At 48.8% G+C, this 27,330-nt stretch overlaps 1 protein-coding gene across 3 annotated transcripts in view; it reads right to left on the minus strand.

Moving 5' to 3' along the window:
- Nucleotides 1–27,330, minus strand: part of LOC119465099 (rho GTPase-activating protein 1) — a 262,330-nt gene that overhangs the window by 207,811 nt on the left and 27,189 nt on the right. The gene's annotated exons all lie outside the window — the stretch shown is intronic.

A 27,330-nucleotide genomic window follows, 5' to 3' on the forward strand; every position in this document is an offset into this window, starting at 1 on the left:
ATGGGTTGTCAGCGAGTCAACGTTGCGTAATTTCATCCCAAGGTACTGTAGAGTGCATTACAGGAACGTCGAGGTGACAGAATGATCCTTTCCGGTGGTTCCTCGTAATTACGCGCATAGTATTTGAATCTCGGTGTACGGTAAATCGTGTCGCGTCTTTTCACAACCACTGGATCAGCTGCTCAAAGTGGCCACGCTAATTATTGCTCGGGGGGCCTTCCACCATTGCTGTGACGGGCCCGTCGAACTTCCTGTCAGGCGTGCGTTCAGTGAAGTGCTTACGCGGCGCGTTGTTGTGAAACAAGGCCGGCTTGTTTGATCGAGAGCAGGGTGCAATTCACACGCAGCCCGCCTCCATATTCCGTGCAAAGACAAATTACACAACACCGGCATTGAAATTAATTCTGCCCGATGTGAGGAACGACTGCCTCCAGTTTATATACCCTTTTATTCTGTCTCCTATATTCCGCACTCCTTTTTTGTAGCGTTAGCTACATTGGCCTAGCCAAGCCCGTTTCGCGCGGCACATCAAGAGCCGTACTGCGCATGCGCAAGGATCAGTGATGTCACACGGCTTGCGCACCGGAGCCACCGGAGCCGGCACCTCTCGCGCACTCCGCAGCCGCCGCGCGCGACTCACCGCCGCCGGTCTGCGCATTCCAGAGGAGTGACGTCGTAGCCGTGGTAGACGCACTGGCGCCGGCGCGCGCTCGCTGTGCAGTCGCCGTCTGACACTGCGCTGGAGCCGCTGCGCTTCTGACTGGCGTTTGTGTGTGTCATTGGAGCAGCAGTAAGCATGACAATCAAGCTAATCCTTGACAATCTAGACAACCAGGAAAGCTAAGAATAATCAGCTGAACCTTTGCTAACGCTACGTATATCCTGGCATAGCCGAGCTAAGCCACTGCAACATTTTTTTTCTTATATGCACCTTTCTACACAGACAGACGTCGTACCATTCGTTCTTCTGCCTTTTCTCTGTGATGCACATGCAAACCTAGCAGTAATAACACATCGACTTACAGCTGCGCTCGTTTTCTCCTCTTGAATGACGTGCCTTATATGGTGCGCAGCACTGCAGGCGTTTCCAAAAGCCGAACACACGAAGGCAGCCGCGCCAACATCGCACACGGAACGTTGCATTGCGTGGAAAGCGGCCTCGTATATATAGTTCTCGTCGTCTATCGGCCGCCTTTGACACGCGTCGAGAGGCTCGCGAGATTCTCCCACCGAGCCCGGCTGTGATTGGTTGAGCGAGACGCGGTGCCTCCAACGTTCGCGCACAGCGGCACTCGATCGGCTCTGCGAGATGAAGCACACAAATGAGTAACGGCGAAATCAGCGAACCGCGGAGGGCTCAACGACCGAGCGTGGCACGTCCTGCTTGAACGGTGCGCGAGACAGTATACGTGCAATCTTCAGATCGCAGAGCAGCCAGGGCTCTCTCACTGAATAATCAAGCTTCTCGACGTAACGTGGAACTCTCTCTATCCAAGAGTCACGAGTTGGCCAACTCGCAAGCAGACAGAAACATTCTTGAATGGATATTTGCCAAGCATGCTTCTGCAAACGACGCATGAAATGACGCATTCACACACATAGTATATCGAACATACGCAAGCACACACAGTAACAATAAACTAAATTGTCTGATCGAGGCCAATGCCCCAGAGAGGGGTTAATGAGGGCGTCTTCGTAATTGCACGCAAAGCAGCGCTGAAACAACTGGTGCAACTCAAGGAGCTGCCACCGATAGTTAAGGTACAGTACGGTCCACTCTTAGAGGGAACACGCGAGCGCGTGGTCAGCGGTCCGCGGAGCGCTAACTGCTGGCGAGATTTCGAAACGCGGAGCATGCGCATAAATTCATGAGGGCGGCGCGTGCCCCACGTCGTCTGCTACTTCTCCGCGCCAGCGCTCGGCGCGCGCAGCGAGCGCTGGCTCTACCGGCTTTTTTTCTTTTTATTGCGTGAGCAATTATATGGACACTTCTACCGGATTTCTGCCGTCGTCGTCGCCGTGAGGTTCCCTATAGATAAAATCTTCGCCGCGCGCCGTATGCCCGAGCGGAAGCGTGCGGGGACGCGCGATATCACGGAGAGCGAACGCACTCAATCACCCACGCGCAAGCAAGGAAGCGGGAAGCCAGCGCGGGAGGGAGCGCGGGGGGGGGGGGGGGGGCGCACTTCTACGCTGCCAACAACCGCGCTCGTCGCTCGTCCGCACCGTCTCTTATCTCCACACGGCTCTGACCTTTATGCGCCGTGCATTCGCCGCTCAGTTTCCGTTGAAGCGATAGACCGCACGTACCTTCGCCGGCTGCTGCGGCGTATATATGCGCTTGCTGCCAGCGTTTTGACAGTCGTTGTCTGCAGTCATTCAGTGTGGTCTATTCATGTTTATTTGTGCGCGCTCACACCACGCTTGTTCAATCAGTTAGTAATAGTCGGGCCACATTTTCCAACGCACGCTACACATGCAATGCTGCCCGGAACGGCAGTGCAGCGCGATGTCATTCTTGAAGTTGCGCCGGTCGAAGGCCTCGTTGACAACCTTTCGCCGAACCGTGTATAGCGCTACAGGTGTGCCCCTTCGCACGCGCTGCCCACGGGAAGCGCTTCTCATCAACACCACCGTTTCACACGCGCCTTCTCGTGGTCATCGAGTCTCTCTTCATGTCGGTCTACTTACGCCGCAGCACACCTGCTTACTTAATCAGCTCATGTTTACTACAATTCATATTGCTACCAAAGCCGCTCACCTTACTTCGTATGACATTGCTGTGTTGCTATCACATTCATTGCTTAGCCCTTAGGGCGAAACTGTGACATTTTTTTTCTTCGCAGTGTGAAGCAACGTATATCAACCCTGCCACCCGCTTGTTCAATAGCTGACATTTTTGGTTCGAAGGGCACACTTGGTATGCTCGCTGCATCGGGCTTCAATTGCCTTGTCTGTTATGAAAAGTGGCCAGTTGCTACGAGCGATATGTGAAAAACATACCATTAGCTTATCGGTTAGCATTGTCACAAGGTTGCAGAAGTGAGGCTTCGTTATCCCTTTTGCAGAATTCAACAGTTAGAGACTGCTCCATAACCACTATTTGGGTAAATTTTCTCAGCTGAGAAAATTTTCTATTTTCTTTGCACAGGTCTGTGTTTTTTGTGCGTGCGTGCGTGTGTGTGTGTGTGTGTGTGTGCGTGTGCGTGTGTGTGTGTGTGTGTGTGTGTGTGCGTGCGTGCGTGCGTGCGTGCGTGCGTGCAAGCACACTACCTTTGCATCCTTCTAAAGTCGTGTGGCTAGTTCTGGCCCCATATACGCTCTGTCACAAAAATACAACGCATAAATTTTCTCCTCCAAGTTTACTTTCTTGTGTCGTTCTATGCACATGCACCTTATTTCATGGCGCGCACGTGTGGATGTAACAGAATAATTTTCACAAAACTACATGTCAAATTGATGCTGCAAATATCCGAACTATGGAGCTTCTGCGGACGTTGCTTCAAAGAGCAAGAACAGAGTCGAGTTAAAGCTGGCTCGAGACTGCAGCAACAAACAAAAACTCTTTTTCTTTCTGCTTGCTGATTACCCGACGAGCAGCAGGCAGAGTAGCAGCTAGAAAAATCCTACTGCGGGAAAACGGATGCCCTCTCCAGCGCTTCCCGAGTGCAGGGAAGTAGCAGACGAAGCGGGGCACGCGCCGCCCTTAAGACTCTATGCGCATGCGCCGCGTTTACCAATCTCGCCGCCAGCTAGCACCGCGCGGGCCGCCGGCCACGCGCTCGCGTGTTCCCTTTAACAGTGAACCGTACTGTACATATTATATGTGACACGTGCTGATGCATAAAACACCGTGTTAGCTCATCGTACACACTGCACTCCGGCGAACGCGCAAAGTGCGGTTTGTGCAGGTAAGCATAGACATACAGGCCGCATATGTCCCTATATATAGGGTATACAGTTTGCGTAAGCGACGTTTAGCCGACTGCTCTGCAAACACGTATACGGTCACGTCCCGTATACGACGATGAAAACAGCGCTGCATGCCGTCATCGGACGCTCGAGTCCTTTTATATTGAAGAAACACGAAACGGTGCGAGACAGCTAGGACCCAATGCGCAAAGTGCCCTCGTGGTACATGAGCGAAATGAACGGTTCGCGTTAAAATTCGTTCAAGGTAGATCCCAGCTCTAACCTGCCCAGTTTCGAATGTCCCCGTATCATACGTGCCACATTTCCGCAGCACTTCCGTATAATTACGAGGCGCCGCGATATGCACGAGGCGTACAAACACAGCTAAATATGAGACCACGTGAGTTATATAGCCTCGACGAAAGAGGAATTATTTGATTCCCTATAGGATATATGCCGCACTCCCCTCGACAGCGCTGCATGGTGTGATCCATTTTAGTCAGCGATGTGCGCAGCTCGAACGGGAGCCCGGCTGAAACCGCTGCAATATCAGCGATTGTGCGTGTATTCTATAGACTGCTTTGGGACAATGAAGGCAGACAAACCATGGCGGCTGAAGGTTTAGTAATCAATGTATCGATGACGAGCTTGCCACTGACAGCAATCGCCGGCCGCCAAGACACACTTCTTTTGGCCAGAATCGCTTGCCCGAAGCGACATTTATTCAACGAGACACAATCCTGGCACTGAATGATCGCGGAATGAGGGAGACCCAAGGACCTTCGTGCTGCACGTCCACTGGGGTCTTTTTGATGCGAAAGCATTAAACGGCCCCAGCGAAAAAACTTGCCACGTCACGAGCGCGCCTCGTGACGCTTCGTGGCTCAAGGCTCGGGGAGTCTGAAGCATCGTCGGCGGCACCGGCAGCAGCGAAACGTGGCCGTCCACGCCGCAGACAAAGTAAGGGAGCCGAAGAACGCAGCAACGAAACCCGCCTTCGTCGTCAACTCTCCCGCCGGCGGAACGAGAAGCGCAAGGACATCAGTAGTGCTCTCGTAATTCACAACCCATAAGAAGTGCTTACAAGTCTATGGCTTGACGCGTCTGGCGAGGAAAGAACATGGCTCAAGAAACGTACGCTCGCCAAATGAAAAAGAACGCTCAAAACAACAGATTGACGTTTCGGCGCCCAGTACGAGTGCACGACGAACGAATACGTAACGTACATGATATGCGTAACCATTATCAATAACGAACTTGCCACCACAAAATTACATGTTACCCCCCACTTGAGTGCGAATCGCATTAACGTATAGATAATTGTGGCCAACGCAAGCCTGATTTTCCTTGTGCCAACCCTTGAAAATCACACCCGTTCGCTGTAGCAGCCTGCTTTCGCCACCGACAACCACTCGCTCTATGACGTCATATATACTGCGGCGCAAGACAGCCGCAGGAGAGAGGCCCGAGCAATACAGCGCGCCGCCATACTCTATATATCGCGTGCACCCGAGCGGTTTGCGCGTGTACTTTGCGCCGTCGCGTCGGCGGTGCAGGCATTCCGCGTCGGCATTGCAGACTCCGTGTATAGTATACGTACAGTCAACCACAAAAGTTTGCGGACCACGCGAGCTCGTGCCAGACTGCCTATCCGCGCCACCTAGCGGTACGCCACCTAGCGGCGACAGGGGCGCTCTCCCGGATATGAGCCCTCTTGGTACTCGCCTGCCTGTTAATTTTTTATTCCCGTGCATGACATTGTTAGTTCGTTGTGTTGACGCAGAGCGCTGTCTGCGATAAGACCGCCACATATCTGGCTTGATAGCAGTATCGGAGCAATCACTGCAACCTTTGTCGACTGGTGTGCCAGTGGGTAGATAAGTTTCACGAAGCGCTGCGACGATTTTTTTACGCGACGTTTACTGGCGCACTTTGGTTGGCAGCATCTTGGTCCAATGAGCGTTGCTGCTTCTGCGTCTTGAGAGAAAGGGTAGGGAGGTGTTTCACTGTCATCAAAAATAAAGAAAAATCGGATGCATAGAAAATTTTCTTTCACACATAGGCGCATCTTCGCATCAGTCACTGAAAACGTAGTAGACTTGCTTCAGGCCACGTGGTGATTGCCTATTTGGAAAGATGCCGCTGCGTGTTCCACTTGACGAAAGAAGGCACATTGTGCGTTTATTTATAGAGGGAATACCTCAGCGCGAAATCTGCCGCCGAACCAACAGGAGCCGGACTGCCGTGAATAGGATTATTCAAGCTTTCCGCGACGAAGACAGATTCACAGATATGGAGCGCAGTGGGCGTCCAAGGGCCACGACTGAGGAAGAGGACCGCCTGATTACGGCCTTCTTCTTCTCTTCTTCTTTCTGGGGTTTTACGTGCCAAAACCAGTTCTGATTATGAGGCACGCCGTAGTGGAGGGCTCCGGATTAATTTTGACCACCTGGGGTTCTTTAACGTGCACTACAACGCAAGCACACGGGCGTTTTTGCATTTCGCCTCCATGTGATTACGGCCGCCATCGTGGCTGATCCTTTTCAAAGTGCAGAGGATATCCGAGAAGCGCTCTCGCTCACGGTATCGTCTGAGACTGTAAGAAGAAGGCTGAGTGAGCTTGGCCTGCAGTCTTTCGTAGCAGCACAGAAGCCCTGCCTCTCAGACAGCCAGCTACAAGAACGACTCATGTTCGCTACAGCAATGAAAGATTGGACAACAGAGAAATGGGGCGATGTCATCTTTAGCGACGAGTCAACTTTTTCCACGCGCTGGGACCAACGGAAGCGGGTTTGGCGTCCACTAAACTGCAGGTGTGTTTACAGTGTATTGGCAGTTAATTCACGAAGCTAATTCTGCATCACAACATGTTTCACGTAAAATGGGCTTTTGGACATTACGAGATTTTTCTGTAGTGGTATTATTGATTATTGTGGTTTATTGGCGCAAGGGCCAGATGTGGCCAAAGAGCGCCAAGACGATGGTAATGGCTTAGTGGTACATGAATAGTGGACTATATGAACATTAGATGTGACATGGCTGTAAATGGGCCTAAAAACAGTCGCTGTAAAGTGCGTTAAAATCTATACGTAATAAGATTATGGCAATGACTAAGTATGTGTACTATGGGCATGAACAATGCATTGTGAAGGAATGATACAACTTACAAAATATTAAAGATGCGAAAATTAGCCAGAAGCACAAGTGCCTAAACAGAGCTCTTGAAACACAAGGGCCTGGAGGCATGTGCTATAAAAACTAGCACAGCAACATCCTCTCGAGAGAGGATGCGCTATGAACTTATTGGGCTAATAACATGTAGCACAACATCTTTCAAGAATGCGAGGACTGCGTTGCTGTCAAAAAGTGGTTCTTTACCGAGAAACATAGCAGGATGCAGAGGGATACAATAGCGATACGCTAGCGGAAAATGTTTCTTTCTTTCTCTTTCGGCTTCCCGACACTCCAAGAGGACGTGGAGGACGGTGAGCCTCTCGCCACATCTACCACAGGTTGGAGGATCATTACCACTCAATAGAAAGTTGTGAGTACCATATGTATGTCCTATTCTGAGACGACAGAATAGGACATCAGTTCGCCGTGTTTTCGATGCAGAGGGCCAGAAACCTAACTGTGGCTTTATCAAGTGAAGCTTATTATTTGTTTCCGCATCCCACATGCGTTGCCAGTGGCTTCGCAGTTTCTTACGCAAGAAAGGTTTCAAATCTGTTACAGGGACAGCAGCTGTAGGATTAATAGCGTGCGATGTTATTGATGTGGCCATTTGGTCGGCAAGAACATTACCCTCAATGTCTCTATGCCCAGGCACCCAGCATATTATGATTTGTTGTTTAGATGCATAAGCAGAGCAGATCAGTGAGTAGAGGTTGATAATTACAGGGTGTTTATGTTTTTGCGGCATCATTAACGCTTTAACAACGCTTAAAGAGTCGGTAAATATTACAGCCTTTTGGAGTTTTAATCTATCAATATGTTTCACTGCCGATAGTACTGCATAGGCTTCGGCCGTAAAGATACTTGCTTGGGGATAAAGTACATCGGAATCCGAGAAGGACGGACCGACTGCCGCATAGGAAACGCCAGCATGTGACTTTGATGCATCTGTGTAAAATTCAGGGCAAGAGTACTTCGACTTTAGTTCTAAAAAGTGCATTTGAATGTGTGCATCTGGCGCGTGTTTTGTGACTTCAATAAACGATGTGTCACATTCAACCAGCAGCCACTGCCACGGCGGTAGCAGCTTCGCTGGAGGCATTAGGCAATGTTCAAGTAGTGCAGCACCCATTTCTTCACTGAGCTTTCTCACGCGTAGAAAAAAGGGCTGCTTCGCTGTTGGTCGATTATTAAATAGTGTGGCACATGTGGTATCGTTTATGGTAAAATAGGTAGGATGTGTACGGTTTGAATTTGTTTTAAGGAAATATGTAAAACTGGCATAAGTCCTCTGAAGGTAGAGCGACCACACGTTTGCTTCCACATAAAGGCTTTCTACGGGGCTTGTCCTGAAGGCTCCAGTAGCGAGGCGGATTCCTAAATGGTGAACAGGATCCAACATCTTTAAAGCACTGGGTGCAGCAGACTGATAGACTATCGCGCCGTAGTCAAGTCGTGAGCCGACAAGGCATCTATACAAGTTTAATATGCATTTCCTGTCACTGCCCCATGTTGTACGTGACAGCAGCTTCAATAAGTTCATTGTTTTCAAGCACTTAGCCTTCAAATATTTGATGTGCGGAACAAATGTGAGTTGCGAGTCCAGTATGATGCCGAGAAACTTGTGCTCTTTGTTTACAGGTAATGTGGTACCAGAGAGCTCAATAGAAGGGTCTGGTACTATTCCTCTCTTATTAGTGAAAAGGACGCATGTGCTTTTTTGTGGGCTCAACCTAAAACCGTTTTCATCAGCCCATTTAGCCACTTTATTTAAGCCATGCTGGACATGTCGTTCGCAGACAGCAAAGTTGCACGATTTAAAACCAATCTGGACATCATCTACATATACAGAGTAGAACATCGTTCGTGGAATAGCCGTGCGTAGAGAGTTCATTTTAACAATAAACAGAGTGCAGCTAAGCACACCGCCTTGCGGGACACCAGTTTCCTGGGTGAAAGACCTCGACAATGCCCGGCCCACCCTTACACGAAAGGTACGGTTAGAAAGGTAGCTTTCGATGGTACTCAACATATTGCCGCGCACACCCATAGTGGATAGGTCTCGGATAATACCGAAGCGCCATGTGGTGTCATACGCTTTCTCTAAGTCAAGAAATACAGATAGAAAAAACTGTTTGTGTATGAAGGCATTCCTTATAATCCCCTCAATACGGACAAGGTGGTCTGTAGTCGACCTACCTTCTCGGAAGCCACACTGGTACGGATCTAGTATTCCGTTGCTTTCTAGGAGATAGACAAGGCGCCGGTTAATCATCTTTTCGAAGAGCTTACACAGACAGCTTGTCAAGGCAATGGGTCTGTAACTACTAGGCAAGGAAGGGTCCTTGCCTTGTTTAAGTATAGGGATTATTATAGCTTCTTTCCAAGAAGATGGAATGTACCCAGCAGCCCACATGACATTAAAAAGAGAGAGGAGGGTCTTTTGTGTTTCAGGGTGTAGGTGCTTGATCATTTCATACATGATACGGTCAGCACCTGGTGCTGAGGTGTTGCAACAAGCGAGAGCAGTTTTAAATTCAGCTAAACTAAACGGGCGGTTGTAATCTTCATTTCGAGCACATTTCCGATTAACGGGCTGTCGCTCTGCACGTTCTTTGAACCTCATGAATGTTTCTGTGTAATGAGATGCACTGGACACATATTCAAAGTGTTCGCCCAGACAATCTGCCTGATCTTCCAGGCTATCTCCTTGGGTACTTACTAAGGGCAGAGGGTTCGACTCCCGGTCTTTCAATTTATTCACCCTATGCCATACTTTCGCCTCATCTGTGTAAGAATTTATGCCAGAGAGGTACCTCTCCCAACTCTCTCTTTTTGCACGTCGACGGATTCTTCTGCCTTGTGACTTAACCTGCTTGAAATTAATGAGGTTTTCGGTGGTTGGAGAATTGCGAAGCAATCCCCAAGCTTTGTTTTGGTTTTTGCGTGCTTTCCTACATTCATCGTTCCACCATGGGATGCGGCGCTTCTTGGTCAATCCGTTAGTTTGCGTAATAGATCTCGTAGCAGCGTCAATAATTAAACATGTTAGATAAGCCACAGCATCGTCTACATTAAAATCAGCAATGTCATCGCCACATAAACATGTAAGCTCTCGGAACAGTTGCCAGTTGGCCGAGTCCACGTTCCATCGAGGAAAACTTGGCAAGCATCCATCTTGTTTTGTTGAGTTTAACATAATAGGGAAGTGGTCGCTCCCTAAGGGGTTCTTGAGAACAGACCACTCCAGGTACGGTATTAGTGTACTCGATACTATACTTAAGTCAATGGATGAGTATGTGTTATGTGTAGCGCTGAAATACGTTGGCTCTTTCTGGTTAAGTATAGATGCACCTGAAGAAAACAGAAAGTTTTCAATTAGGCGCCCTCTTGCATCGCAACGAGAGTCTCCCCACAAAGTGTTATGTGCATTTAAATCTCCGACAACTATATATGGCGGCGGAAGTTCATCTATGTAATTTTGAAACTGTGTCTTGGAAAGTTGATAGCAAGGGGGGATGTAAATCGAACTAACCGTGACTAGTTTACCAAACAGTACTGCTCGGGCAGCAACTGCTTCAAGGGAAGTTCGGAGGTTTAATTGTTGACAGGCAACACCTTTATCGACAATTATAGCGACACCGCCCGACGAGGCGGTAGCGTCGTCACGGTCTTTGCGAAAAACGGCGTATTGCCTTAAAAAGTTTGTGTTTCCTGATTTCAGATGCGTCTCCTGGACACACAGCACCCTCGGACTATATTTATGAAGGAGCTCTTTAACGTCATCGAGGTTATGGAGAAGTCCCCTAACGTTCCATTGCAATATTTGCGTGTCCATATTGAGAAAGAGGTTTGCGCTGTGTGTGAAGGGACTCTAAATTAGCTTACAGAGCCCTTGTCGGGCCCTGTGATGCGCGGTTTTTCTTTTTTGGAGCGATCGCGAGATTCGCGGAGCTCCTTAGGCGCTGGCGGCGCCGTCTGACCGGTTGTTGTGTCCATCGGCTCTTGCGAGGCGCTGGACACGCGCTCTTGCGAGCGCAGTGTTTGACGTGAGGGCCTCGTCTCGATGGACGAGACCTTTGAGGCCACGAGCCCGGAGGTCGATGGCCCCTTCTTGTGAGATGGCGGAGCAGTGGTAGCCGCAGCCGCCGAGGGGGCGGATGGCGTCACCGCCGGCTCACTACGTGTGAGCCGGACAGTAGCCGGAGACCGTTGTGACGCTGCCCCCTGACGCGCCACATCGGCAAAGCTGGTTTTAGACAGGTAGGTCACCCGCCTTCGTGCCTCTTTAAATGAAATATTCTCTTTCACTTTTATAGTTACAATTTCCTTTTCTTTCCTCCAGGACGGGCAGGACCGCGAGTATGCGGCGTGCTCCCCATCACAGTTCACACAGCGGACAGAGTTTTCACACGATTCAGATGTGTGTTCCGAGGCACTACATTTAGCACATGTCAGTCGGCCTCGGCAGTTCTGCGAGCTGTGGCCGAATCTTTGGCACTTGAAGCATCGGAGCGGGTTTGGCACGTATGGCCTGACACGTAGTTTGACGTATCCGGCCTCAATGGTCTCGGGTAGAACACTTGAACCAAAAGTAAGAATTATGTGTTTGGTCTGAATCTCCTTACCATCGCGCCTCATCTTGATTCGTTTTACAGCCAAAACATTTTGTTCCTTAAATCCTTCCAGAAGTTCATCTTCAGTGAGCTCCAACATGTCGTCATCAGAAACAACACCGCGGGAGGTGTTCATGGTGCGGTGCGGGGTCACAGTCACAGGAAAATTTCCAAACGACACTAGATTCTGTAGTTTATCATGTTGTTTCTTATCGCGGAGTTCCAGTAGGAGATCACCGCTGGCCAACTTCGTCGCCTTGTAACCTGGTCCTATGGTCTCTGTCAGAGTCTTTGCAACAATAAAGGGTGAGATCACTCTCACGGACTTGTCAGTTTTCTCACTATGTACCACGTGGTATCGTGGAAAGTTCTCAATTTGTCGGCCAAAAAATAGGAATATTTCTTCGGTGCGCCCCCGTTTCGGGCGGCGATCAGCAAGTGCAGGAAAGGAGCTATCCATATATGTGGGATGAGTTTCGGCGGTGGCGCCAGCCACCCACCATGGAGCCCAACAAGGGGACGCTGCAGAGTCTGTAAGGGACAGGTCCTGCAAACGCCAACTGTACGCCACCACTATAACCAAATACATATACCCAAGGCAGGATATAATGCACAAGGTTAACCCTTGCTGCCCGCGAAGTCGGAAGTGAAAGGAAAATAAAGAGAGGACAGGAAAGAGTGAAAGTAAGAAAGACGAAGGTTGGAGGGAGAGAGTGACAGGAAAAGGCAACTACCGATTTCCCCCGGGTGGGTCAGTCCGGGGGTGCCGTCTACGTGAAGCCGAGGCCAAAGAGGTGTGTTGCCTCCGCCAGGGGGCCATAAAGGTCCAAACTCCCGGCTTCGGCTCAACCTCCAGGATCCCCTTTTCCCCGGACACGGCTAAGCCACGCACGGTTAAGCGCGGGAGGGTCCAACCCCCATGTGCTCGGGTCCGTGGTGTCGCAACACACCAAACGCCTGCTTACGCAGACGCCCCTGCGGGGGTAGTGGTATTATGTTGAAAACATTAACGATTGTTTCATAGTACTACTTACTCTGAAGCTAATTAAAAGCTGCCAGTGGGTCTTTCAGTACTATCTAATGATGTTTGCACGTTTTCTATTGCAACTCTATAACAGCATTATAAAGTTCATACGCAAGAGGAATCACAACATTTTTAGACGCGCCGCTGGAACCCAATTGTATGCTATTTCTTGCAGATATCTGCCTAATTACACACAGAGTGTTCTATCCAGTGGACGGTGTTCCGTGAGCGTGTGGGGAGCAATCAGCAAAGATGGCCTTGGTCCCCTTGTGCGTCTGGAAGGGCCCTTCACTGCGTCACGGTACTGCGACGTCATCACTAGACACCTCGTTCCGTATGCGCTGGACGGTCCCTTCAGCGACGGCTGCTATTTTTTTCAACACGACCGCAGCCCGATCCATAAAGCACGTATCGTCCAGTCATTGCTAGAAGAACATGCTGTTTGCCAGCTTGAGTGGCCTCCATGTGGCGCCGACTTGAATCCCATAGAAAATGTCTGGGGCATGTTGAAGAAACGGCTGTCCACACGAGCCAACCGCGGCCGCACGGCCGATACGCTGTGGCAAGCGATCGCACAAGAATGGGAAAGCCTGCGCGGTCGACCGGAGATTACTGAATCTTTGTACGAGTCGATGCCCACACGCATCAATAAGGTGCTAGAAAACGGCGGACATTTCACTTCCTACTAGATCATTGAGAGACCTATGTTTCATGACACTTCTGTAAATGTCTTGTGAATAAATTCATCCCCTTCAGACACGAATTATGATGCACTGTCTGCAAATGCGTCAAATGCGCATGGCATCATTTCAAGACGCTCACTATTACATTCCAAGAAAGAAGACGAAGCAATGTGCTGTTTTGTGCGAGTTTCAGTAAAAAAATTAATTAGCGTATAACTCATTATCTAATTATTCTGAAATCCGTCAGCTTCAATGCTTGCATAAAAAGAATCAACTATTAGGCCCGAAACGCATGCACACTTGCTTTTTCGGTTGTATTCGTGTCGACCGGAGAAAAAAAATACTCTTGACGTTGGTCTTGGAACGCGGCACGTCGAACGATTGTCTAACATGGTAGTGTCTCCAGCAAAGTGATCATCTGCAGCAATACGCAGGACAATGAAGTTAACTGACCGCTAGTTGTCCCATCAGGAAGCGGACACGAATGTGCACACTGAGTTTTAGGTCATTTGAAGAAACACGTGGCGTGGGACGCGCCTCCGAAGTTCGAGTCCCCAAACGAGGACGCCGTGTCGCAAAGGGTTATAAAAAGAGTCATCGCACCCGATTATTTCTTATTTTTCTAAATGTAACCACTATAGCAGCGCGGTGGTTCGGGCTTTGCGCAGCAAAACCTGGGCGCAGGCGATCAAATCCCGGCCGCTACTGTCACTTAGCGATGGGGGAGGAACGGAAAAATTCTGCCTACTGACTAAGCATCTGTGTCCCATGGCTGCCTCACCGCTCACTCACGCACTCACGAAAAAAAAAAAAAAAAAAGCGTGGCTACGCGAAAATAGAACTGATAACAGCCGAAGAATACGCTGTCTGATTACTTGTACTGATATTCTGCTCTCAAAATATAAGCAAGTAGCCCTGGCTAACAAAGAGCGCGTCACGTTGAAAGAGATAGGTAGAAAATATTTGCGCACAGTGCGAAAATAGACAGGCCATAGATTTAAGGAGGGATGCGTCTTCCAACGTAGCGCTGCTGTCGATCGCTGGTGACGTAGCGGAAGTGTCGCGAAGAGGCTCTTGGCCACGCGCTCGCGTGGTCCGCAAACTTTTGTGGTTGACTGTACGTGCATTTTAATTTGAGCTAAATTAACGGCATAGCACGGTGGCCTTAAAAGGAAGAAACATTATGTGAGCGCCATTCGGCAATATATACCTAAATATGCTGTGAGCGGAGGCTCGGCATATAAGCGAGAAAATACGCAATTGGCCGGTGGCCACGATTCCCGCCCCAGCTCGCCGCGCCTGGTCCGGGTTCATCGACGAACATGCTCTATATAGAGTGAACTGAGCTAGTTTCAAGAATAATGCCCGAATCCGGAGAAGACATCTGAAATACGTGCACCTCTCAGTGACGACGCGAAACTGAAAAAAATGGAGCTTGCAGGCTGTGAACTTGGCTTCTGTTTTGTTGTGTTTATCCTCTGTTTTTATCTCGTCTTTATCCGTACTAATCTTGTTTATATGTATATTGACACGTATACATGTTTATCTTTCACCGGTGGCCGCTTTCCACCGGCTAACAAATGTTGAACGTTATCGGTCGGCGCAGGACGCGCCTGTATCGGAAGTTTCTGGCACGTTATCGATGCTTCTTTCCGTTGCCTGTTTTCACCGGCGCTTATGTTATCTGATTGTATGACCGACGCGAATTGTCTAGAACTTTCTGGAAGACCCGCGGGCACCAGGGAATAATCTGGAACCCTCGATGACTCAGGTATAAAAGCCGACGCGTTTCGCCGCTGATCAGATTTACGACGATCGCCGACTGCGTTCGCCGCTATCGTTGTGCTTTGAGTGTAGATTATGTTGAATTCCAATGGCGGAGTCGGAGCAAGTTTTTCTGCTCGTTTCGGAGCAAGTTTGTTCCAATGACAGAGTGAGGGCGGGAGTAAAATGTTCCAATGAGAGAGTCGGGGTGGATTCAGAGCGGGAGTGACTCCGTGGAGCAGGAAAAGATGCTCCGCCAAAATCGGCGGAGTGGACCGGAACTCTGCGTGACGCATTTCCTTTACCACGTTTGTCTGCCGGGGGGCGCAGCCGGTCGCGACTCGCGATGGTAATGGCGGACGACATGAACGGCTCGGCTAGTTTGGCAGAGCGTGCGGCATTGCTTCTGCTACTCGATAGTGACAGCTCCGAGTCGGAAAGCTCAAGTTCCGACACGAGCGATTTCTCGGATAGTGCCAGCGACGCTAAAACTGCCGCTTATGAGCGGGAATTCGACAGGATGTTCCGCATTCCTGCGAAGAGGCCGAAAGTAGTGAGCTTCATCGAGGACGTCCTTCAAGTTGCGAAGACACCTACCATGTTTGTCCGCATCCTGTGTGCTCACCATAGCAAACAAAAGCTGTTGCACGCTTAATTGGCAAGATATCCATTTTGCAGTTTTAAGCAGCGGGTGAACGGCGCTGAAAAGACAAGTGACCGGTGCGGCGGTGCTGGGAGCAAACAGCGGAAGGGAATGACAACACGCAAGGTATCCTGGGTAACTTGGCGCCCGAAGGATAGAACTTCCGCCTTGCTCCGGCGGCGCAGGTTGTGTTCCACTCGCGGATTTGGAGGCGTTGCTCTGCGCCAGAGTCGAGTGCTCGCTCGCGGAGTCCGTCGGCTGCTCCGGCTCCGCCATTGGAATTCAACATTACTTTTGTGGGCACAGGTTCGCCCAATAAACAACCAGTTTCGTCATACACAGTTTTTCGACTGTTTACTTCAGCGCACGGTGTGAGATATATACTCTTTAGGTGAGGACACTCGCCAGACTCGATCGACCAGGTAAAGTAGCAAAGGCGCGCGCCGATCTGCCCGGTGACGGCAGCGGATACCTATCGGCAGTACGACGCAACTTCAACACAGAAAGCGTTTTATTGGTTTAATCTCCCGTTGTTATAGCAACCGGCGGTTCGCGGGAAATCCGAAATGATTGAGTGACGCACGAAAGTAGGTCACCGGGGAGAGGGCATGCGCGCGTTCCTTGTCGGCGCACGCTCTCGCCTGAGTTCTAACTGAAGTTGCATAGTTCCGCCGATAGGTATTCGCTGCCGTCACTGCCCCGATAGACGCGCGCCCTTACTACTTTATCTGGTCGATCGCGTCTAGAAAGCAAGCCGAGAAGTGTCCCCACCTAAAGAGTATATCTTACACCATGCTTCAGCGTCACTACTACGTGACAATATTCTGTAACCGTTCAATAAACGCCAGTTAGAAGTAGCGCCGTGTCTTTCTTGCCTGTTTCTATAAAGAGAGAGAGACAAAAAACATTTATTGAGCTCAAATGACGGCGTCTTCTCAGACGTCGGACGGGGTGGTTCTCTGGTTTCGGGACCCATATACGGCCAGCAGCTCCTGGCCCCTATAGCCGCCAGCGCGAGCTGGATCGACAAGGGGGGGGGGGGGGGGGGGGGGGGCTGGACCGTAAGGTCTCCCATCGCTCATGGGGTGGGGTAGTGGGGGACGGAGGGGGGATAGGGGGTATAGGGGATTTGAGTTTCTATAAAGAGTGCCGCCAGTAACGCGCTGTAGCATGTCAGAAACGGAACTTGGTGAGCTCTCATAATCACCGCGCAATCTACGCAAACGGAGTTTCTAAAGAATACGGTATCAGATTAAACTGGCTTGGTGGTGTCCCTCTAGCTAAGTTTGAAGTTTCAATTCAAGCATACATATCTTATCCACTGGCACAGAGGGAAGGGGTGGCGAAAAGGCAACTGAATGCCGGACAATGCGCCAATCCCCGCCCAGACCACGATATTGCACAACACTCAGCGTGTCACTCTACGTAATACATAAATGCAGTGAACAAAATAACAAAAATATTGCAAAACACTCAGCCTGGTGCTCTAATACATAAATGCAGTGGGGAAAAAAAACAATAAAAAAGAGGAAAGAAAAAAAGCTAAGCCGTGGTTTTAACCAGTGATCTAGAACATATCTGGTTATCAAGAGCTTATCGAAAAGAAATTTTCACGGCTGAGTTTTAGGGCACAGTACATTTCTGAAAAAAGTATAGTGAGCGCGGGCCGATCGCTTCAGGATGACGGGAGTCGGTGTCGCAGCAGCAGGAAGCGTGCATGAAACGCGGCCCCACCGACACGTGTCAAGCGCAGTATACATAACCGAGCAGCGCAGTGCAGCGCTCGTTGAGGAATCCGACGCCTCCCTTCCGTCACCACCGCCGAGAGCATGCTCGTTGCCGTCCAGTGTAAGCTCTGCCGCTGACTCAGCACACTATACGCTGGAGTGCAGCGGGAAGGGCGCGCTCCTTCGCCAGCTAGTCCTGCTGCCCATATCGACGGACACGTCCGATGGCGACTAGGGATTCCAACGCTGCTGCAACAACTCCGAGGGACTCAACCGAAGTCATTTGCTCATCAATCTGCTAACCCGCGTGGATGCGAACCCACGAGAACTCACGATGCTTGCCGTTTACGTTACGCTCTGCTGTTCCTTGTGAGCCAAGTTGGCTAGAAGATTCTTGTCATTTGACTGGCTGCTGCTTTTATTGTCATTTGGAATACACTTTCAGCTGTGAGCATGAACGTAAACGAACACGCGTGAGTGTTCCTGCAACAGCAGAGTGCTCGTCTACCTTTTCGCCCTCTCGAACGTAAACGCAAGAACGTCCCATTGCTGTCAGGTCGCCGCTTATGTCTGGTGTCGTCCTCCAGATGTCGACGGCGATCTACTCGCGTCTGTCGACGAATGCAGCACACCCGTCGTTGTAAAATGATAATCGGTGAATATATTAATAGGCCGTCTGCCGATTAATCTTCCGAGGTCTCGTCCGGTCGTGGCAGGTCGCTGTGGATTCACTTGACTACTTCGTTCAACCTATAGCGCAAGTAGTTCTCGGGGTGTTCTTGGAAACCACCCTGCTAGAAATGTGTAGTACGAGTGCGAAGTCACCGAAGGGCTGTTCTATAATCTAGCGGCTGTTGTTACTGCCCGTGGCCCAAGCATACAACGCAGCTGATGACTGCATGCTTGCTATTCCTTCGACTTAAACCGTGTCAGACGGCATCACGGTGTTGGCGTTTTCCTTGGCGAATTTAATTATTGTGCAAGTAAGTAATGATGCAAGTAATGGGTAACGTTTTCTGCCCTAAAACACTCCAAGTAAAAGAAAACCTCTTCAAATCCATGACATCACAGTGACGTACCGGAACTGCGGTTTCGGCGCTTACACATTCCAGGAAAGTTCCATGTTCTCCGCTAGCTAGTACACGGAACATTTCTGAGCCACATGAATGGAATTACACCCCCGATTCATCTGCGTACAATAAGTTTGTGTTTCTCTTTACTGTATATTGACGATTTTCTCTAGTCTGCACAGTCAGTCGCTTCAAGGACGGTGAAATTCCGCGGTTACTTCGCCTAAGAAATGCCGATAACTACTAAGCAATATATGCCCTGCGACCGCAGGCGTAAAAATAATTTTCTTGCTCTATAAGTGGTTTAGAGGCCCTATAGGTGCATGTAGCGTCGTTCGTTTCCGCATTTTATTCTTAGGCTCCTTTGGTTTACGGTAAAACCCGTTAAAGCCCGATTTTGGCACCCTGAGCAAAATCTATGAACATCGGGTGAAACCCAGAAGTTTGCCATTCTGTAAGATAATAATAAATGCAGGTGCTAAAAAACTATACTCAATACGCGCGCCCATGTTTTGCGAGCAAATGGTGAAGATATATTATTAATATTATTATATCAATACACCTCGTGTTTCCTTAACACTCGAGCGAAAGCCTGAGTGTGTGTATACATAAAGATATATACGCAACACTTGTGCGCTCCCCTTTGCAAAATCATGTTCGTACTATTCTAAAAATGTTTATGCAGCGCCTGGCCGGCCTTGAGTGAACGAATGCTTGTCAGTTATTCCGTTAATTTTGCTGAAAGAGCGTATATACTTGAAACCAGTAAAACGAGACAACAACAAAAGGTCCGACAGAGAAATGTTACGAGATAAGGAAAAGCATCGCGCCTCCTGTGAGGCACTGCCTGTGCGCAGTCCCTCTCGTAGTTTTTCTTTTCCTATTTTGATAAATACGCGCAGAGAACAAACGCAAAGTAAACAACGGATCGCCAAAGCCGTATCCTATTTGTTGTTTTCGTTAAAGGGGCCTTGAACCACTCCTCGGGCTTGGTGAAAAAACACAGTCCTGCGGATAGCATATGTGAACATCTCAGCCAAGTTTTGCAGTCGTGCGCGAAGCGTGCATGCATGGAGCTCGCAAACGGAGCGCGAAGTCACCTTTCTCTCAAAAGCTCTGTTTTCAACAGACGCCTGTTGCTCTTCTGGACGCTTTATTTCGTAACATAGCATATACGCGGCTGTTATTGGCCAATAGCTGACATCAATCAAGAAGAGTGTTTGCGCTTCTTCCTATACTGTTACTGGGTATAATATTTATTGACGCAGTTAGAACAACAGGCTGAAGTAAGCGAAAATCTGCCTTTCGCATTTCGATAATAATTACCTACTTACAGACGAAGCCGACGATCGTCTCCTCACGCTCGGCCGCCCGCGTAGGAATTAAACCTTGGTCGCCCTGCTTATCGATGTCGTAGCCGTCGGGTCTCGCTAATTTCGACTAGGTTTGAGCATTCAACTAGCTTCGAACCACGCGAAACTTGAGGTGAGACCGCACGCACGCTTGAAGCATGCTCCTGGCCGCTCTTGGTTAGACGATTTGGCAGACTTCGTAATGACAATGCTTCAAAATGCGCAAGTTGGCCACTATATCCGTCGGCCAAGCTGGTGCGGGCCAAAGCCCCAAGTAGCACCGCCTGCCAAGACCATACGAGCGCGCACTGTCGTGCACAAACCAAACGCTGCGCATAGCAGCTGCAAGTGTGTATAGCTGCTGTACGTATGTGCACCGCGGCTAAGCGCACTGCGGCTCGCTGAGGATAAGCGCGTTTGGCGCCAATAGCGGCGTCTACGTGAACATCCAAACTCAAATTTGGGGTCACATTTAGAAGGTTGTGGGCGCGCCCCGCTCCGCCGTAGCCTTCGCAGTGCAAGACATTCAAGAAGCACCGCGAAGGCCGTGTTTGATTGCCTCCGCTTGTGCTGAACGCACGGAAGTATTTCTGAAATTTTAACTCAATTGAAATGCATGTCTTCGATTAGAAACGAGCATTTGTATAGAGACGAGTTGATCGCACGATTTGCAATTTGCCATAACTGCGACTCATTTCACTCGTTTAAATAGAACGTTTAAAGACGTTGCTTGCGGTAATTGTTTGTAAAATTTACCAAAAAATCCCCAACTTTGGGCAGCGGCTAGACAACCCGACCCTCGATTTCACTACGGTCTTTTACCTTCCCACCCCCTCCTCCAATTAATATATATATATATATATATATATATATATATATATATATATATATACTATAAACTGCTAACCGAGGACCCTATTTATATTTTGTAAAATTCGGGAGCTAAAAATCGGGAGTTATCTTTTAGGAAGAAAACCGGTGCGAAATCGGTCCTTTTGCTGTCTGGCAGCCCAAAGTTCGGGATTTTGTCGGTAACTTTCACAGACGATTAGAACGTGCATTTGTCTCTTTTTGCACACAAACGTACTTAAACAAGGAAAATGGTTCACGGGAACGCGTAACCACAAGGAGGGCTGCTCGAAAGTCACGTGACATTCATGCAATATGTCGCCGCTCTTTGAACAGGTGAGTGACCATCCTCTGAAGGTAGCAGCTATATACACAGCGTTGCACTTCTGAGCAACGTCAGCGCTGCGTTCGCTCCCTATAGTGGATTACCGGCGTTTAACGTACGCAAAGTGCGATGGGCCACAGTCGTATTCAAGTAAACGCGGCTACCAAAACACGCAGATCGAGGGTTAATCACCCGCCTCCTCTCCCCCCACCCTGGACTGTCGTTGCAATGCTTTTGCGGGGTGTCCAGAGGGCATTGTGGCCCCGCTCTGCCGAAACGTCGCCTATCTTGTCTCCTGCCGTGAGCTCTGAACCACCCGCCGACGCGACGTGCAGGGCGGCAGCAGTGCAAATGCAAATCTACTCAAGTTTCACTGTGTAAAAAGCAACAAGATTTCGTTCACTCAGGGCCGCCAGGCCTTGAATATGTATTCTGTGTGCCCGGTTTTCGCATGAGTGTTTAGCCAAAATTTAAGCGTATATCATCATTCATCAGCCTATATTTATGTCCACAGCAGGACGAAGGCCTCTCCCTGTGATCTCCAATTACCCCTGTCTTGCGCTAGGCGATTCCAACATGCGCCTGAGAATTTCCTAACTTCATCACTCCACCTACTTTTCTGTCGTCCTCGACTGCGCTTCCCTTCTCTTGATATCCGTTCTGTAACTCTAATGGTCCACCGGTTATCCATCCTACGCATTACATGGCCTGCACAGCTCCATTTCTTCCGCTTAATGCAACTAGAACATCGGCTATCCCCGTTTGTTATCTGATCCACACCGCTCGCTTCCTGTCTATTAACGTTACTCCTAAGATTTTTCGTTCCATCGCTCTTTGTGCGGTCCTTAACTTGTTCTCGAGCTTCTTTGTTAACCTCCAAGTTTCTGCCCCATATGTTAGCACCGGTAGAATGCAATGATTGTACACTTTTCTCTTCAACGACAGTGGTAAGCTCCCAGTCAGGATTTGGCAATGCCTGCCGTATGCACTCCAACCCAATTTTATTTTTCTGTAAATTTCTTTCTCGTGATCAGAGTCCTCTGTGAGCAATTGACCTAGATAAACGTACTCCTTTACAGACTCCAGAGGCTGACTAGCGATCCTTAATTCTTGTTCCCTTGCCAGGCTATTGAACATTATCTTTGTCATCTGCATATTCATCTTCAACCCAATTCTTACACTTTCTCGATTAAGGTCCTCAATCATTTGCTGTAATTCGTCTCCATTGTTGCTGAATAGGACGATGTCATCTGCAAACCGAAGATTGCTGAGATATTCGCCGTTGATCCTCACTTCTAAGCCTTCCAAGTCTAAGAGCTTGAATACTTCTTCTAAGCATGCAGTGAATAGCATTGGGGAGATTGTGTCTCCTTGCCTGACCTATTTCTTGATAGGTAACTTTCTACTTTTCTGGTGAAGAACCAAGGTTGCTGTGCAATCCTTGTAGATATTTGCCAATATATTCACGTATGCATAGTGTACTCCTTGGTTACGTAATGCCTCTATGACTGCTGGTATCTCTACTGAGTCAAATGCTTTTTCATAATATATGAAAGCCATATAGAGAGGTTGATTGCACTCCGCAGATTTCTCGATTACCTAATTGATGACATGGATATGATCCATCGTAGAATATCCCTTCCTGAAGCCAGCCTGTTCTCTTGGTTGACTGAAGTCAAGTGTTGCCCTGATTCTATTGGAAATTTTCTTGGTGAATATTTTATACAATACTGAAAGTAAGCTAATGGGTCTATAATTCTTCAATTCTTTTCCGTCTCCCTTCTTATGGATTAGTATGTTGGCGTTCTTCCAGCTTTCTGGTACACTTGAAGTCGTGAGGCATTGCGTATAAAGGGCTGCAAGCTTTTCAAGCATGATATCTCCTCCATCTTTGATTAAATCGACTGTTATTCCATCTTCTCCGGCAGCTTTTCCCCTAGTCATGTCTTTCAAGGCCCTTCTAACTCCATCGCTAGTTATAGAAGGATCCTCTGTATCCTGTTCATCACTACTTCGAATAAAAGTAGCTTGGCTGCTCGGGGAACTGTACAGGTCAGTATAGAATTCTTCCGCTGCTTTTACTATGTCATCGAAATTGCTGATGATATTACCCTGCTCATCTTTCAGTGCATACATTTTGCCTTGTCCTATGTCTAGTTTTCTTCTCATTGATTTCATGCTGCGTCCATATTTTACTGCTTCCCCAATCTTTTCCACGTTATAATTTCGGATATCCCTTATTTTCTTCTTGTTGATCAGTTTCGACAGTTGCGCGAATTCTATGTGATCTATCGAGTTTGAAATTGTCATGTTTTCCCGTTTCTTTATTAGGTCCTTTGTTCCTTGGGAGAGCTTACCTACTGGTTGTCTTGGTGCCTTACCTCCCACTTCAATTGCTGCTTCTGAGATCAACCTAGTTACGGTTTCATTCATTACCTATATTTTGTCTTTATCAATTCCTGTTCCAAAGCTGCATATTTGTTTGCGAGCACCAGCCTGAATTGGTCTGCTTTCACCCTTACTGCGTCTATATGGATAATATTATAATGATACAATATATCTGCATGCACCATTTGCTCAAAACAGGGTGGGCAGCACTATAGTCATGTAACACCCGCATTTATTATTCCTTACGAAAGAGGGAACTTCGGGGAGAATCCGATGAACTTGTTCGGGGTACAACACTCGGGAAGGGCATTATCGGTGAAAACAAGGAACCCTATGAGCTGCGCTATTTTAGCCTGTATAGATAATGAACGAGCTCTCGCCGGTTCTTGTTTGTCTGCAGTTAACGAATGGTCACCAAACCTCTGCCTACGCCCTGAGTAACACAGAAGCTCGATGTGGGCGAGTTGGTGTAACATACCATTAAAGAAAAATGTTAGCGGCCGTCGTTCGCTTCTTTCTGCCTCGTCTATTTTGCGTCGTTTCTCTTTAAGCCCCGAATGTGCGCTCGCCTTGGTTGTTCGTTCATGCGTATACACGCGTCTGCGATATGACCTTTGAGTACAACACTGGGCCCCGTGAGTGGGAAGACGCACGTTCCCCGCGCCGTTGAACGAGCTCGGCTACCCCGAGACCGATGACCTAGTGCGATTGTGTCGTTGCACTCCTCCTCCGGCTGGTGGGCGCAGCCAACGGCGCCGCGATACAGCAGCGCGCGCCTTGCTCCTTGGTCGCTCTGCTCGAAGGGCTAGAGATGTTCATTAGAGTTTTGGTAAAAAATAAACAGAAATGATATATTGACACGTCCAGTGTCTTTACAGGCTACCGCTACCTGGGCGTAATTATCGATGATCGCCTCTCTTGGCCCTCTGTCATTACCTCTGTGAGGTGCAAATCCCGGTCGCTGCTCAAGTATGTGGCCGCCTTGACTTCTAGGGGGCTTGGCTGCGACCACACGACAGCACTTCAGGTATACCAATCATCTGTCCTCTCTGGCGTGATGTATGCCTTGCCAGTCTTGAACGTGCCGTCAAATGTGCTGTCTCAATTGGAACGGGACCATCGTGTTGCCCTCCGAGTCATGCTTGGCTTACCTCGTGAGGCGCAATCTGTTCCACTACTCACAGAAGCGCACCAGTTGCCCCTGAGCTTGCAAGCAGACCAGGGAGCGCTACACCATATCGAGCGTTTGCACCGAGCATCAGACGGCCAAGTACTGATTAATCGGCTGATTCAGAGCCCGTTCTCTCGGATGGGGAAAATGGCGGCATTGTTTGTGAACATTACTGGCAGTTCAGAAGACACTACTTCATTCACAACTCCGAAGAAGTGCAACAAATGTTCTTTCCCCATTTACCTGTCAATTCCCGAAATACACAAAAAGTCTAGCCAGCCTGTTTCGGCACTACTTCAATTGGCCCAGTCCCACCTATTTGAAAAATTTCGAGGTTATACTCCAAATTTCACGGACGCATCTGTACACAGCGACGCCCAAGGCACTTCTGGAGCTTTCTTCTGCCCTTCGACTGGCATCAGACGGGTGTTTAGAATACTACATCAAACCTCATCAACAACTGCAGAACTGGCAGCGATTGATGTTGCTCTGAAGTACGTACACGAAGAATTAAACGCAGTGAAGGTCGTCGTTCTTACAGACTCCCGCGCCGCCCTCAGCTGACTGAGACAAGATGCCGATGGCCCAATTTTATGCAGTATCAAAGAAACTTCCGGCAAAATTACTTCTTGTGGAGTGTCCCCCATTGCCCAGTGGATACCCTCGCACGTGGGCATCGCTGGAAATGAAGAGGCTGATCGCCCCGCTTTAAGTTGTGCCCACCACGAACGTGACTGCCCTGACATTCCCTGTATATGTATGAAAACGCTTGTCTTCTGATACGCCGACACCTCCTAAAGCAGAACCCAGACCGGCGTGCTGCAGACGGATCGTTGCCTCCCCGTGTTCGTGGTCGAGGCTTGCCCCGTCGTGCTAGAGCACTGTTATATAAGTTAAGGGTTGGTTCTGTGTCGGTGCGCGAACGCCTATACCGACAAGGACGTGTGGACAGCCCGTCGTGTACGTTTTGTGGCTCCTGTGAGACACTTGAACATCTCATTTTAGACTGTCCCGCATTTGTTGCGCAGCGTGCATTCCTAATTAAGGAATATATACTTATTGGGCTGCAATTTGCGACCCCTGACGATTGCCTATTTCCAAGGGGGTGCGCTTCACGACGTGATGAGGCCCATGGAGCCCTGCTAACTTTTCTGAAGGACTTGGCCTCCCGTTAATAGACACTATTTGTATTTTGTTTTGTTCTGTCTGTGTCTCCGTCATCTCTTTATTTCCTCTTTTCTTTCCTCATACTATCATTTCCTCTATTCCCTCCTCCTGAAAGAGTAGACAGGCGTTGTGCCCCTCTCGGTGGCAGTTGTCAGCTTGCTCGCTCCCTATTTGCTTCGTGTCCTTGTGCTATACGATGTCTGTTAGAAAAGTATCCCACCTTTGGCCGAAGAAAAAAAAAATCTGGCATAACTGGAGCGTTGGAAACCTAATCACCCTCGAAGTAGTCTCATTGGGACTCCACATACTTCTCCTCCCAGCGGTGCTGCCATTGTTGGAAGCATTCCGAGAAGGCCTCTTTCGGAATGGAGTCTAGCTCAGCTGTCGTTGCAGCCATAATGTCCTCCCTTGTCTGAAATCGCGCTCCTTTCAATGGCCTCTTGATTTTGGGGAAACAGCCAGAAGTCGCAGGGGGCCATATCAGGAGAGTAAGGAGCCTGCTGAACTACTGGAGTCTGGTTTTTCGCCAAAAAAGTCTGAATCAAGTGCGAGGAATGTGCAGGAGCAGTGTCGTGCTGGATGCGCCAATTTCCTTTTGACCTCTTCATGGCCAAATATTCGGTCATAATGCAATGTGCAGAAAAAGTGCTGATGCCCACCTCTTCCGCAATTTCTCGGATAGTCACACGACGGTCCCGCATCACCACAGCGTTCACTTCGGCAATATATGACCTGGTCATTTCGTCATGTTGATGGCCGACCGGAGCGTGGCTCGCTTTCCACCGATGTGCGGCCATCTTTAAACCGGTTGTACCACTCCTAAATCTGTGTGCTGCTCATAGCATCGTCACCGAAAGCCGTCTGAATCTTGCGAATGGTTTCCACTTGGCTGTCGCCCAGTTTCTGTCAAAATTTGATGCAGTAGCGCTGCTCCAGTCGCTGCGCCATTTTCCTTGCAATGAAAAAACCGACGAGAGCACTGCGCACTATACCCCACTCAAACGCTGCGTCCCAGCGAGTGACGCTATCGGCAGGCGGGAAAAAATTCGCGCATGCGCACGAAGGTTCAAGGTCGGCTGATGCAAGCTCGCTTGTTTCATATCCATCTAGTGTTCGCAAAATAATAATAATAAGCTCGGATACCTTTCTAACAGACCTCGTATGTGTACAAACCAAGTAACAACAACGACAACAACAACAACAGCTATAATAATAATTAAAAAATAATAATAAGAACAATAATACATGTTTCTTATGCTAACATTTTTGTATATATATATATATATATATATATATATATATATATATATATACCTCCGTAACCTTTTGTTTTCTTCCTCAACACTTCTCTATCTACCTTGTACGTCCACCTATGCCTGTAATGCATCCGGTCGTATCATTTTACTCTCTGCTTTTCTTTTCTTTCACCGAACTCTAAACGTCTCTCGCTTATCTCGACTGCTGA

Source organism: Dermacentor silvarum, chromosome 9, assembly GCF_013339745.2.
Source record: "Dermacentor silvarum isolate Dsil-2018 chromosome 9, BIME_Dsil_1.4, whole genome shotgun sequence".
Classification (NCBI taxonomy): Eukaryota; Metazoa; Arthropoda; class Arachnida; order Ixodida; family Ixodidae; genus Dermacentor; species Dermacentor silvarum.